We start from the raw sequence: 14,776 nt of genomic DNA on the forward strand, positions 1-14,776 counted from the left end.
TTAGCCCGGGGCCCTGGCGTGCTGTGGATGCTTCCCCATGTGGCGCCGCGCTCAAGGCACACTCACCCAGATGTATACGAGGGCCAGCAGGGGCCTTGTTGCTGAAAGGCCCGCCCAGCGCACTGCCTTCCGCAGTACAGCTGGGCGTAGGGGAAAGCAGAGGCCACCCGTGGCGTGTCCGGAGGGATCAATTGTGCCGTAGCTCCCGCTCTGGACGGCACACAGGGATCCCAACCTCGTCACCAGTTGTTATAGGCTCGGGGCTGGTAGCTCTGGGCCATTCAATAAAGGAGTCGAAGTGTTGATGGTGCTCAACTGGGAGGGCCTGCCATTAGGCAGGAAGGCCTCCCCTTTCATTAACTACAGTGCGTTGGGTCACCTGACATGGTGCCCACTTGCGCCCTAACATTATCAAAAGCAAATTAAGGGGCACAGCACTAAATTTGAAGCACTTGGCCCTGCAAATCCTAGGGCCAACCCTGATCCCATGTTCCTGTTGTGGTGAGTCTGTTATGGAAGGGAGATGTTGTGTGTGATGAGTCTGGTATGAAAGGGAGATGTTGTAATGTTGTATTGTCTTGCCACTGGCCTAGATGCTTGCTGTAGAATGTTGGTGCATGAATGCAGCTCAGGAGAATGTTGGGTGGATCTGTGTGTGAATGTTCTGTGAGTGTCAGTTGGGGGCCTGAGCTGGGTTGGATGGATGGCCAGTGGGTCTGCTCCTTTATGAGTGATGTTTATACCTTCCTATGTCCCTGTCAATGTCCACGCGTCCTGTAATTATAACAAGAGTAACTGGAACAATGTACAGTTTGTACATATGTAAAATAAAGCCTACCTGGAAATAACTTAAGTCTCCACAGCTGGTCTGTGTGTCCAGTGTGACTAACAAGAGACATTACTACAAATGGCGACGAGGAAAACCAGAAAATTAAGAGGACATGGAGAAATTGACTGGTCAACGTGCTTACAGAGGAGCTGCAGCAACATGAAATGTACAGTAAGGAGTGCTGTGGGGGGGAAGCAGCGTTAAAATGACCCACCGTTCCCCCAAAGCCTTTAATATGACCATCCGGCCCAGCAAAAAGAATTAAAAATGACTTTGGACTGGACTCTGGGAGGGAGGTCCCCAAAAATGATAATGCCCCAGAGATCCCCAAACAAGATGCAATAGTGCCTGCTGTTTGAAAGTAACTGGCGATTTGGCAGGTGGAAAGTATCAAACAATAGTTGGGAGTTTGAATAAAATAATAAGGGTGCAGTGACGTGCAGCAATGCTATTAAGATGTTACTCTTGACAGGAAGGGGGTGCTCCCTGTTGTATAAGTCCTCCAAGTTGCCAGTATTAAAAAAAAAAAAAAAAATGGAAGAGTAAAATGCCCTGCGCGCTGCGGCAGCGATGTTATTATTGTGCGGCTAGAAATGTGAAGCATGCCATGCATCAAGACTGGGAGCAGCGTTGCCGCTCTAGAGCCGTGTGGGGGGGGTTTATATTTGATAACTGATGGTGCTGGGCTGGCTTGATTGGAAGTGGTGTCCAGGCCCAGCGTGATCCTACCTCCCGGTTTACTGAAAACAAATGATGACGTTGTGGAATGCTCATCCAGTGTAGCCAAGCAAAGAACGTAGTGATTTATGTGCTCACTGTGCGCAAAGGACTTTTCTCTGTATGTGGAGACCAGAACGTTAGAAGAAAGGTTGTTGTACGTGGCAACAACGTGATGACGTTCCAGGAAATGGAAGTGATTTGAAAAAAAAAAATGACGTTGCTCTGGAAATGTGTATCCCTGCAAATATGATTTCTAACGGTGAATGACATTATTACGCAACGTGACCCATCATACAATCAGGAAGTTATGGAGATGAGGAAATAATCGTCCCTATATGGGATGCTGCTAATGTTTTCATGCATTGTAAAGCATTACGCGTTTGAACTAAGACTGCCTCGGTACAACTTAAGGTTTGTGTTGCTCAAGGAGCATTTGAAAGTAGTCAGCCCACGTGTAACAAGGAACGTGTAATGAAGTATCTCTGTTTCTGGATTTAAAGATTTCTCCATGTTGTGTGACCACATAAAATGACACTTGAAAATGTATTATGTTTCACTGGAATCGTAAGTGTTTTTAAAGGAGATGCATCTAATATTTTTTAAAAAAAGGAAACAAACGGACATCAGGAATTTTTGGTAAAGGAATGCAACGCACATCTTGATGAATACAAGACATTGATGATTTGTGATGATGATAATGCTACAGGAATGCTATATTATGGGTTACTTATTTTTTTGCTTCTTTTTGTGTTTTTGAATTTAGTTTTATAATGGTGTGGCCCTGATCAAGCCAACACATGCTGATAGTTAGAACTTTTATGTTGAATGCAATTTTTTTTCTTTGGTATAAGAACTTAATTGAGAAAGGATTTATTTAAAGATAATTAGGCAAAGTTTAATCAAAAAGAAAAGTTTTTGTGCGTATGCAAGAAGTTATTTCAGGTGTTTTAAACACATGCATCATTTTATGTTTGTAGTTTGGAGTTTAAGGTTAAGGATCTTGGAAAAGTTAGTGGGTTTAGTGATGACCTATGTATGTAAGGTATTGCTAAGTGAACGGTAAGGATATCCTGTAATAGTACTGGGCCATTGTCTTGTGACGTTTGTCTGGTGTTGTGGCCCTAATTGTGAAGTGTCTCATCCCGACCATGACTCATGTGTTGCTGTTCATGGCCGAAGTACAGGGTAATCTAAAGTGTCATATATTTATGTGATGTGTTCAAAGTTGTAGGTATTTGCCAGTATATGTGATGAAATTCACACTCACTTATGAGGTACATATGTGATATGTACACTCAAGTATGAGGTACAGTGGTGGCCAACCGGGTAAGGGTTGCGCCTTACAGTTATAATAATATTTATTGGGGTAGTATTTGTCAAAGTTAATGGTCAACCATCATTAAGGTTGCTATGGTTCGAGTACAGTGGAATATTTAGTGGAAATTTAAAAGTAAAGTTATATCAACCAATTGGGGTTGAACTGGCCAGCGGTTGTAAATACAATGTATATAGAGTGCACTCTAGTTAATAGGTTTAGTTATTAGAATGTTAACTATTGTTTCCCTACAGGTCAAAGTTAAGTTGTTCAATGCATTAGTGCTACCAGGAGCACATCATTTGTTACATGTCGTTTGTGTGTGTGATTCTGGTAGTGTCTGGTTTGGATGATATTGGTGATAAGTGACGTGTGCTTATGTTCCCCTTTTATAGTTGCAGTTCGATTGTTGGTTGTGGTGGTTTTGTTTTTTCTTTCTGCGTGTTGGTGATTCTGTGGGATGTATGAGGGAGTCAAGTGGGAGCGATTTGTAGTTGGATGTGATGTGAGGGTGTAAGAGGAAGAGGAGTGATCTAAGTAGCCCCCTGCAATTGTTGACCTGTCATGGCAACACCTCTTGTTGTGCGTTAGTTGGTTGGACTTGGACTATGCTTCCCCAGGGTGTCATGTTTGTGGTGACACCGGGTCCGTGGTGGGGCAAATGCGTGATCCCCCCCTGTTTTTTCCCCACCTGAATGTATGATTGTTATCCTTGGCTGTGTAGGGTTGGTGCCAGAGTGTGGCAGGCTCTGTGTTTGGATGTGGCAGATCCAAATGGAAGGTGATTGTTTGGTTAGATGTTTTGGTGATGGGGAGATGTTGTGGTGAGTCTGTTATGGAAGGGAGATGTTGTGTGTGATGAGTCTGGTATGAAAGGGAGATGTTGTAATGTTGTATTGTCTTGCCACTGGCCTAGATGCTTGCTGTAGAATGTTGGTGCATGAATGCAGCTCAGGAGAATGTTGGGTGGATCTGTGTGTGAATGTTCTGTGAGTGTCAGTTGGGGGCCTGAGCTGGGTTGGATGGATGGCCAGTGGGTCTGCTCCTTTATGAGTGATGTTTATACCTTCCTATGTCCCTGTCAATGTCCACGCGTCCTGTAATTATAACAAGAGTAACTGGAACAATGTACAGTTTGTACATATGTAAAATAAAGCCTACCTGGAAATAACTTAAGTCTCCACAGCTGGTCTGTGTGTCCAGTGTGACTAACAAGAGACATTACTACAGTTCCTTCCCTGTTGCCGCTTTGAAACAGAATGTGTTTGCTGTAAATGCGCCTAACAAGTAAACAATAAATAAATAAATAAACATTCGCGATGGGTATCTCAAGGGCAATCCCAATTTAAAACTAAGCCAAAGAGCGCGTACATTCCCGCTGCGCTTGCAGCATGCAGCTTTCACGGTATACCGAATAAAACCGCCAATTCAAATCTCAGCCAAGGCGCCCACACCTTCCGGTTGTGCTTCCACCCTGGCCGCTGGTACCTTCCAGGTTCCCGCTCACGACGAGCGACTAGAAGACGTCGATCAGACTTTACATGCCTGATAGGGAACGCAACGTGCCGAAAGTCACGTGAAGAGCGGTGGGCGGGGCGTTACTATGGTCCGTTTCTGAGATCGGAACTACACACTACTGTTGCTCAAAAGCTCACATGTTTGTCCTTCTTCTGTGTTCACACATGCCCTGATCACGTGATTCGATGGAAGTGTCAGCAGATGATTATTGTCAGTGGCTGCAGTGTGAACGAGTGGTGAGTTTGACATTTATACTAGATTCCTGTTCCCCGGGATTCACTACCTTTACCTTCCGCTTGCCACGTTTTACCTGCCCCTTGCCACGTAACTATGTACCTCGTCTAGATATCTTATCGATCTGCAGTTTAGGGGGTAACAGTTTGCTTTGCTGCTGTGCACCCACATTGGGCTTTTTGTCCTCCATCTGCAGATGTTACGCTACAAGAATTCTAGTGCTGTATCACCTTTTCTCCTCTTGCACTCTCTCGCCCAGAGGCTTCGCCGAGCACCTGACCCCATTATAGAACTACTGCCTTCCAATCCAGCTCTGTACCCAGTTCGAGAGTTCGGTTCTCATTTTACGGACACTCCCCATCCACGTCAGAGTTTATCATACCCACCATCCTACCCTATTCCAGGAAACCCCCGACATCCCTCGTTCGATGGTTACTCGCCAAATTCAAAAGCTCCATCACGAGTTTTACATGCCCCCAGCTTCTTATTGCTGCACCCAACCATCCATCCCATCCCCACTCACACAATCTAAAGGACCACGAGGCCCCTTTTAGGCACCCAATAGCAGATCTGAATCAACCATGTTGGTGCCCTGTCCTCGTTTTAGAGCATCAACTCTCCCTTGCAAGAATCCTGCTGCTGACTCAGCTGGTTGAGCCTCCCCCACCCCCAAATCCAAGGGTCCATACTCCAGTGCCCCCCAGCCAGCTCTCTGTTTTTTTTTTACTAAAGCATCTGCTCCCGCATTTTGGGTTTCATTTGCTTTAAGTGGGCCGGTGCCTGCCGGGGCCCAGAAAAAGTGAGGCTGAGCCAGGGCCCTGCCGGGCCCCCCTGGTCCCACCACTTCACGGCGGGTCATTGTCCCGCCACAGCAGCAGCCGCGACGAGAGATGAGCCAGCCGTCATTAAGACAGGCAGCTGTGACTGACAGAGAAGTGCAGGGCAGTCACAGTTTAGCTCAAACTAGTTTGTGGACGCTCTGGCTGGCTGGCACTTGTGTTAGTCACAGCTCAGGCAACGCACAGCATCCACACTGTTAACACCCTTTTGTCTCCACTCCCTGTTGTGCTTTTTACAGCTGAGAGTAAGATTTCCGTTTCAGCCATGCACTGTAACAGGCACAACAGGAGTGTAGAAAAAAGGGGGTTAATGTTTGAACCATTAACTCCATGGCGACATTGGCTTCTGAAAGCCTTCACTTCACGGAAAGCCTGTCATTGAGTAACCTGCCAGGCAGACCAATAGTGCCACCAAGTGCGCACAGTATTGTCGAACCACTACTGATTGGGATTTGAAAACAGCTGATAAAACACAGAAGGTTTCTAAAATTCAACCTGCAAAAAAAAACTTTATTCTAGTGATACCATATCTCAAAAGTGTAAAGTGTGAGCATTATACTCTATAAGTTACTTCGATCGAACATTATGGAAACACACCTTGAGGTCCTGATGTTTTTGCAGACAGTATTTGAAGAACACATCCTTTCAATCCTAAGTGCAACCCCAGACATGTTTCAGCCTTGCTTGAATCGAGGTCTCGGCTTACCCTGGTGGATGGAAAGCTGTTCATTAATCATAGCTACTGGCAATTCCTCGGGATACCTTCGATTCCAGAATTTTAAGTCAATCGGGACTATTGCTCAAGGGTACCAACCAAACGCAAATCAGTCTTTGTCCTGCCACTGCCGGGACTTATCCATCCTAAATGCAAGTTCATGCCCCACTCTGTAAGGGAATACAAGGGACCCCTGACATATTTGGACTGTGTGGTGCCTCGTCAGTGAAGTACAGCTCGGTTCAGTATGCAAAAAGAGCAGGGGATCCCTTTTTGGCCCACTTAAGGGGACTCGGTAAATGAACAACACCAAAAAGTGTTGGATGGAAAGATGCCTTGGGTGGCACGGCTATGCTTAGATGTGGCCCTTAGCTGGCGGTGCCCAGAGCTCCTGGCTGTGCTTCACTCATAACAGCTACTGAGGCTCATGCATGTCTGGATTGGCTTATGGCCTCCATAGGACAGAGGTTCAGGATTGGCTGGCCGTTCTACCCTTGGGACCTAGCTAGATTTGTTTAGGTTTTTGACTTTCTGAAATAAAAAAAAAAACATTCTGAAAAACTGGTTATGATTACTCAAAAACGCAACCTGTCCCATTTCAGGTATGAAATGATGAGCAACTACTGGATTCTTTGATTCCTTAACTTTGCATTCTAGTTCTTCGAATTTCTGCATTCACAAGAGTGGACTCGCACAATAATCTCAAATGGTGGAGGCGCTACTGTATATTGTAGCATTATATCACATTCTGTCACTATTTACTACACCAGGACTTTAAGTGCTGCAGATAAGACACAGTGCAAATAAATGATTTGCCCAGGACCACACATTTTGGTTGTACCAGCAGTGTTGCGGTATGCGCCTCGTTATGTAGACAAGACCACCCCTGTTCATTTTAACATGCCCTTCATTAGGCCACGCCTTCAAGTGTTAGGCCACGCCCTTCGAACAAGCCACGCCCCCAGCCGAGTCCGCCTTCCCTCCCCCTTCAATTTCTTATCCCACTTAAAGCACTGGTTTCATTCCTTTCCTCATACTAATGCCTGCTTGTACTTTCTTTTGTATAGATGTGTTTTTTAACGTTCGGTTATGCATTTCTCTGGTTCTTCGTTCTGGAGTTCCTACTCTACTGTACTTGGACTCGATTTTAGGATCTCTTTTCCACCAACCCCTTCGTCATTGCACTTCAGAAATACCCGTTTTGAAAATCCTGGCCACATTGTATAATGTCCTCTAATTTTATTGTGCCTGCCCCTGCTCGGTGGGCTCGGATTAGAATAGAGTTTTTGCTGCCATTGTCCACCTCCCTGCTGGTTAATATTCTCACCCCCACATTTCTCTAAATTGTAACGCACCTAGGCATGGGATAATACCGCGGTGATTAATCCTATGTGCAGTGGTTTTATTCAAACAATATTCTTTCTCCAAGGAAATACAAATATAAGGCTCCCCACCCTGTATTCTAGGTGTCTCTTGTTTCATTTAATTTTATAACATTACTGTGTAGTCGTTTTGAGGGTCTACTTTTACATTGTCTGGTTTCCATGTAATATTCGTGCCACGTCTTTTTTCGACTTCATAGTGTGATATAAATGTAACACTGGATCACTTGCCCCTAGAGATCCCTCTCCTTGTTTTAGATTTCATCCCTTTGGAGAATATTTCATGATATTATCCTAAAACTGTTTCCACTAGTCTAATTTGTGTAACCTTAATAGCAAGAATTGGATCTTAAATGTGTAACAGAAATATATTAAGAGTAACACCTAATAACACTCTTGGAGAACATTGACAAGGTACAGTGGGCACTAACTTTCATTCAGCTAACAGCAGTGGCGTCACCAGGGTGGGGCGAGGGGGTGCCCAGGCCTCCCTCTGAAATCCTGTGTCCCCCCTTGTGCCCTCCCTAGCTGGGATGCTCTCTCTTTTGTTTGAAATCGATGTAACCAGCTTCAAACCTTGGAGTTTAACTCATTTCAACATACAGACAGGTTCATGAACATTGTGACACATATTTCTATGGACTAACTCCCTGCAAGAATATTACCGCAACATGTGTTTTTGACCACTGTTCATGGTGGGGTTGAGAGAGCATTATATCTGCAGTATTGATGTTTTAACATAGCAGGCATGTTTTAGGAGCGGTAAACTGGCACGACAGACACATGTTTATTGTTACCCAATTCGAAAATGACACTCCTTATACCAGAATTAACGAGAATGAAGGAAGGACTAGTCAATTGAAATGTTATACCTAACTTTATTCCCTTTTACAGCCGGTTCTTCCGGTTTTTTAGGTAGTTTCTTGTCTAAGAGTCAAGTCTGTAATCGTATTGAGTACTGTAAACACAGCATTCTGATGTTTTCTGAATGTTGTAAGAGTAATTTTCCTTAGGTGCAATTTCATATGTGTGACAGTTAACTTTGCTTGTGGGGCTGACTTAAGACGTTCTTTCGACAACGTGCAGTGCTCTTCTACACACAACTATTCTGGGTATGGAGACTCTCTTTCCCATTATGCAGCGTTGTTGACCAAAGGACAACTCTAGGCTCTGAAGCTTGCTTACCCAGCATGCAATGTTGTTAAACATAGATCAGTCCTGGGCTCTGCCACTCTTTTCCAGCATGCAACCTTGAGAAACAGAGACTCTCTGGTCTTACGACTCTTTCCCAGAATGCAACATTCCAAAAACAGGGCAATTCTGGGCTGTGACATTTTTTGCAAGTGTTCAATGGTGGTAAACAAAGAGGAATTCTGGGCTTAGACACTTTTTTTCCTAGTATATCACGTTGGAAAACAAATAACAACAGGTTTGGGCTTTGATAGTCATTTAACCAGGATGCAGCATTGTCAGTCTAATAACAGCTCTAGAGTTTGAAAGTCTCTTTCCGCAGCATTGTGCCATTCGACATTTTTGTAGAACCTAACTGCCAATCTCATGGTCTCTAAAGTGCTTTAGTTGTCTGGGAGTTCACTAGACCATAATGTGAAAATGTCTCCTGCAAAATGTCGACTTTTTTTCCTGAACCATAAAACAATGTCCCCAAATATTATACGCCTGGTATTATTTACTATTCTAAACTCCAGTCCTAGAATATTTGCTGATAAGGGTTTGATTTTAGTCAGTGTGCAAATTTAATCTGAGTAAATGTCACTCCCTCGCAACATTTTGCCTGACAATATTTGTACTGGATACCAATAAAACGGAAACCAAAAAAGTGATGGGTGGAAGATTTTGAATTAATCTAAACAACTGGCATTGCTCTGGGCAACCTTCAACAGCACCCTTTTTTCGCCCGTCTGCGCCATTGCAAAAGGGGTCTGGCCATATGCAAATCAGTCAGGTACTGCCACCAATGGGAGCAGCCCTGTCCGACCTGCTAGGCCAGGTCCCCTCTACACGAAAACACAAGCAACCCCAGAAATGTTTCGGCCTTTTCGGTCCTCCTCAATGAGGTGCAGCTTAGTTTCCTATGGCACAGCAAGCAAAGGACCCACGTCTGGCCAGACCCTCTTTCATATAGGGAGACAAATTGAAACCAAAAAAGTGATGGGTGGAAGGTTTTGAATCATCCTGAACACTGGCATTGCTCTGGGCAACCTTCCACACCAGTTTTTTTGGCTCTCCTGTGCCATTGCAAAAATGGTTCAGCCATATACAAATCAGTCAGGTACTACCAATATATATCGAAACAGTGTATTACAAGAGAATGACTCTGCATCATAAATGTGTACATTACAATTACAGAAAAATGGCAATTTGTTTTTCACACATGGGTACCACTATAACCGTGGGTCTCAGCAAACTTAAAAGGGGGCGCTGCAGTAAAAGGTGGAGCTGCAGTGTGTATAGACGCTTATATCACTGGAGCAAACGACTACAGTTGTGGGCACTGGAAATTACACGTTAAGCAGGTTCTTTGTGAACATATCCCCAGGACCATGTGACAATGTAGTCAGCAAAAAGTAGTTTAAAAAAATGTAGTCATTCAATACAAGCAATGCAAAGTGTGACATTGTTTCCAGCAATAAAAGCGCCAAAAAGTTTTTTAAATACACAAAAGTCTAAGGGTGTGACCCTAAATATGACCCAAATCTCTAACGAACACTCCACAATCAACCTAGTTCATTTCGTAAACCTCTCACTAACTCTAATTACAACCCTTATTCTACCCCGAACTCTTACAGAACGCTAACCCTTTGACGCGCTAGAGCATTTTATTTGCATATCTCTCAATGCAAAATCAAATCAAATGAACAGTGATCCTATCTCCAACCCCACCACCAGCTCACCACAAAGTACATAGACTTTGAACTAACCCAAGCCCTTGCTGTAATGCTATCCTTACCCTAACTGCAACTCTAACACTTACCCTAATGCTCACTTTACTCTAACCACTAGGTTTATCCTAACCGCTATCCTACGCCAACATCACCAGTCCTTTTCAACCTCTGTGTCCCTTTCTTCAACAATTACGCAAACCATTACTCTTAGTCCTATCTTTACCATAACTCATACCATAACAACCTGACACTTAATCTACCCTAACAACTAACTAAACCCCAACATCTTTACTCTAACTTTGATCCCTATCCTTACCCTAAACCCTGTCCTTACCCTATCACCTAGCCTAACCCAAAACTAGGCATCACAAGACCACTAAACACTAGCAGCACTACATTGTGACTACTTTACAGCTGCATTTATTGACTACTTTTTGCTTGGCAACGTTTTCACTGCAGAGGTATTTTCACCACAACTCTTTGCCTGACTACATTTTTGTTGGCTACATTTTCGCTCAATGCTGTTAAATGGTATATTGCATGCATGTTTGGAAGACATACGAAGCATGTACATGCATGTGATGTCATGCATTTAGGCTGCCTTTACATCAGAACATGTCATGCTTGGGCATGGCACTGTTTCAACTGGCATTATGTTGACTGTGACTGAGTATTCTCTTTAACTGATAGGCTGGCACATTGCGCTGAACATTGACATATTTAAGAGAACCCTGGGGAAATGTAAACATTACCTTAGGCAGGTTGGTACGTTCATGAGCAACTCCATATAATTGAGCAACACAGGTCACTAAGTTGAAAGCACCCTGCAGTATTTGATCAACATGAAAGTGTACTTTGACATAATGTGACATTAATCTAATTCTGTTTTTTTTTAATATTCTGGCACATCCAAACCCAAGCTGTGCACTGTATGTTCTCCTGGATCAATATTAAAACTAGTGTCATTTCTACTGACCTGTGCATGGCATTCTGCTTACAATTAATGCCCTGGCATCAGAAGTATTACAATTTTGAATGTGCTTCCAACTAAATAGCTTGCTGTATAAATGCACGATTTTTACCTCCCCCCGGGCAACTTTGGACTATTTTTGCCCGCGTCAATTTGAGAAAAGCATACACACTGCCATTTTATAGGCGGCCCCCCCTACTTTTGTCTGTGGCCCCCTCTGCCCCCCCCTAAATTTGATTCCTGGAGACGCCACTGGCTAACTGTAATGGATGTTCTGAATCTTAGATTTGAGTAACCATTTAAATGTCTTCCATGGAACCGAGGTACCTCAACACTGCTACTTTTTTCCACACGGATCAAACATATCACAAAGATTTTGGGGGTTCATGCTATTGTGGGTAGTGGCAGTTTTTTGTACCTGCATAAAATGGCTCGGATGATCCTTAATCCTCAATTGCAGCATAGCAGGAGTGCAAGGCACAACCGCCAAGAGCACGTTTTTATGTAGTACTTAATTTTCCTTTCATTGGACAGTTTGAGTGGTCCTCATTTTGGCAAATAAGGTAATTTATGCAGGGCTTGGAAAAATCTACTATCCCACTAGCATTGGCGAGTAGTTTTTATGCAGGGCGAGTACCATTTGCATGATACTGGCGAATATGGGGATGTTAGAAACTTATTTTTCATTTACTGAAAACATATTTTGTTTGCAGTAAATGGCAAATACAGGTGTCACTGTGCATGCTTGACAGCATTGCAGCAAATATGATGTGTGCTTATGGCGACCTTTTACAAAAGGCACTGGTAAATATTTTGTCACCAGTCACCTTGGGGCAAGTGCATTTCTCTTAGGTCGAGCATGTAAACTAAGGAACTCGCCCTGCAGGTCTAGTGGGATTTTTAAGAATTTGCAGGGCCTGTATAGATTGTTGTAATTTGGCTTCTCATCACACCACAGCCCCTGCATCCTTCACTCTGGTTAGAAATGTCTTTCACTCGCGGTTGCACGAAACTCATCGAGTACTTCAAACACTTATCAAACCAGCTTCTCTTCTCACTCACTGGCAGCATCTGATATTCTGTATCAAATTCTCTTTGTTCGTCAAGGTTTTCGGTCAAACGCAGCTTACCTCCTTTCAAGCTCCATCGTTGTATGTGAGGGAGGTACTGCCGTGACCATCTGCAATCGCCTCCCTTGTCTTGCCTTTAGGGTCTCCCTCAGCTGGGTTGGGACCCCTCTCAAGATTTACAGTTCACAGAGAAGACTTCCCTCCTCCGGGCTCGACCTTCCTCTCAAAATTCACGGTTTTCAATTATGTTTTTGGATTCTCAGTCCCAGAATGCACTGTGATAATTTTGCTCCCACTTCACAGTTCCCCAAAATGGCATTCCATGATTATGGGAGCTGCAGGAGCCAAAAGGGGGATGTTAAAATGAGGCCATGGTCTCCTCTCCTGCCCCTTAGAGACCTGGGTTTGCCTGCCTGGCCTAGGGGAGGAGTTCTGCTGTGGGTACGGCCAGGCAACCCCAGCTGCCCCTGTCTGGGTCTCTGGAGGTACCCTCTCCACACAGCAGTCTCCTCTCAAGTAACAGGGCCAGTGTTTGGGCAGTTTTCTTCTCCTCCAGGTCTCCCAGGGTCTCTGCCGCTTGCTTGGTCTTTCTCCTGCTTCCCGGCACCTTCCAGCATTCTCGACTTGCATAAAGTGTGCCTTTGTTTTCCACCTTTTATACTTCTTGGGAGAGGTAATTAGGTTCAGGTGTGTATAGTTGTAAAGGGAGGCCTGATATTGCCTGGCCTCATTATTCGGACAGTCTGTTGTCAAAGGGAAGTAGTCTGTGTCTGACTGTGTTTTCTATCAGTCTTCTTTATCCTCCTGATCCATCTCTTCCTTGTCTGTTTCTATATGCAAAGGGGGGGTTGAAAAGTCAGTAAGTCTTGCACAGTAGGATGGGGAAGAGGTTTGAAAGGAAAGGTAATACCACGTCTCACCATCAGATGCCCCTACCCTACTTCCCGAGGACCCCTCATCCAGGTGATCCTCCCGCACTGGTCCACCCCCAGGAACTGGATCCAACAGCGATGGCCGTGTCCTGGCCACCTAGATGAAAAATTGCTGAGGATCAGTACGTGAGACACCCTCTGGTTTCTCACACCCCACATACTGAATATTATACACTTTGCTCCTAATTAGCCCCTTTCATTCCTGCAAAGAATTAAATGAGAATAAGGCTGGTTAACACACCATATCCCATGCAAATGCTCAAGTTAATCTCCAAGTCTGGCTGTGGGCCAAGATATAGTTAAAAAAGATTGCCAATCCCAAACCTCGTTGGGAACAAATATTCTGGGAGCCTTGGGTGGAAAGCTGAAAGCCAGCTCTAGTTTGTCAAGTCATCCTGATAGTTATTGTTTGCCAACTTATTACACAACCATAAGTAGATTTAGAAGTGCCAAGTAACTCACCTATTGATACTGAGAAATTTACTGATAACCACATTTCACATTTCAAAAATGGTACAGCCAATTTATTCTTGCAGATAAATAGTATACCTGTCTGTTTTACCCTCCGCAAATAAAAACAATGGAGTAACAGGCAAGCAGGTGTCTGACCCTTGTTCCCGCCTGCACTGCTGTGTTCATGCATTCAGATCATAGGCATCAGCGGTGCGTGCCTCTAATGTTTCGAAGATTCTTGGTACTGTAATAACCTGGATGGGTTTGTTTGACGTTGAAAAGGCTTCTGGCTGATGTACCCTCATTTTCTTGTTTTGAACGTGTGTTCGTACCCAATTGAGGTTTAAGTCTCTCCAGAACCTTGGTCGCAAAAATGTTGTGCTGGGCCTGTGTCTTTTGGACATGGAGCACATGTGTTACAGAGAACACGGGTAAAAGTGTGAATAGCAAGTAGCCAAGCATAACGTCTGCTTGCCTCATGGTATGGATTTTAGCATACACACACAGCACACATTTTCTTCCTTTATAAGACTGAATTATATCTTTATTTGTCTCTGGTATTAAACACTGCCCGTTCTGGTGAGTAGGACAGGCAATGGTACAGTACTGAACTGTGGAACCAGGGCTTTGGTTGCTTTGGTTGCTTTAGGGAGGTCTTCCAAACCTTCAAAAGTATTGATAGGCGGTGTGATTTATTTTAAAAATTGGAAGACAAGTCAAGCAAGGCGGGAATTTCATTGCATAGCGGAAACAGGAGTGCATCTTTGTTCACAAAGGAATTTTCACTAACAATGAAGTACCTGGAAGGGTTCTTTGATGAAGCAGTATCCACTAGGCACTCAATAGATACATTAGAAACCATCTCCACCACAGAGTGATTTGAGGGATGTAGAGCA

General features: G+C 44.1%; 1 protein-coding gene across 9 annotated transcripts in view; it reads left to right on the forward strand.

Annotated features, from left to right (window-relative positions):
- The first annotated feature begins 4,508 nt into the window (after nt 1-4,508).
- DEPDC5 (DEP domain containing 5, GATOR1 subcomplex subunit) overlaps nt 4,509-14,776 on the forward strand; it is a 1,004,325-nt gene continuing 994,057 nt past the window's right edge. For all 9 annotated transcript variants that reach the window (XR_011276224.1, XM_069619835.1, XM_069619836.1 and 6 more), the window contains exon 1: nt 4,509-4,618. The gene's annotated coding sequence lies outside the window, so the exon portion shown is untranslated. The remainder of the gene's footprint in view (nt 4,619-14,776) is intronic.

This window comes from Ambystoma mexicanum, chromosome 10 (genome assembly GCF_040938575.1).
Source record: "Ambystoma mexicanum isolate Mex_15411 chromosome 10, UKY_AmexF1_1, whole genome shotgun sequence".
Lineage (NCBI taxonomy): Eukaryota > Metazoa > Chordata > Amphibia > Caudata > Ambystomatidae > Ambystoma > Ambystoma mexicanum.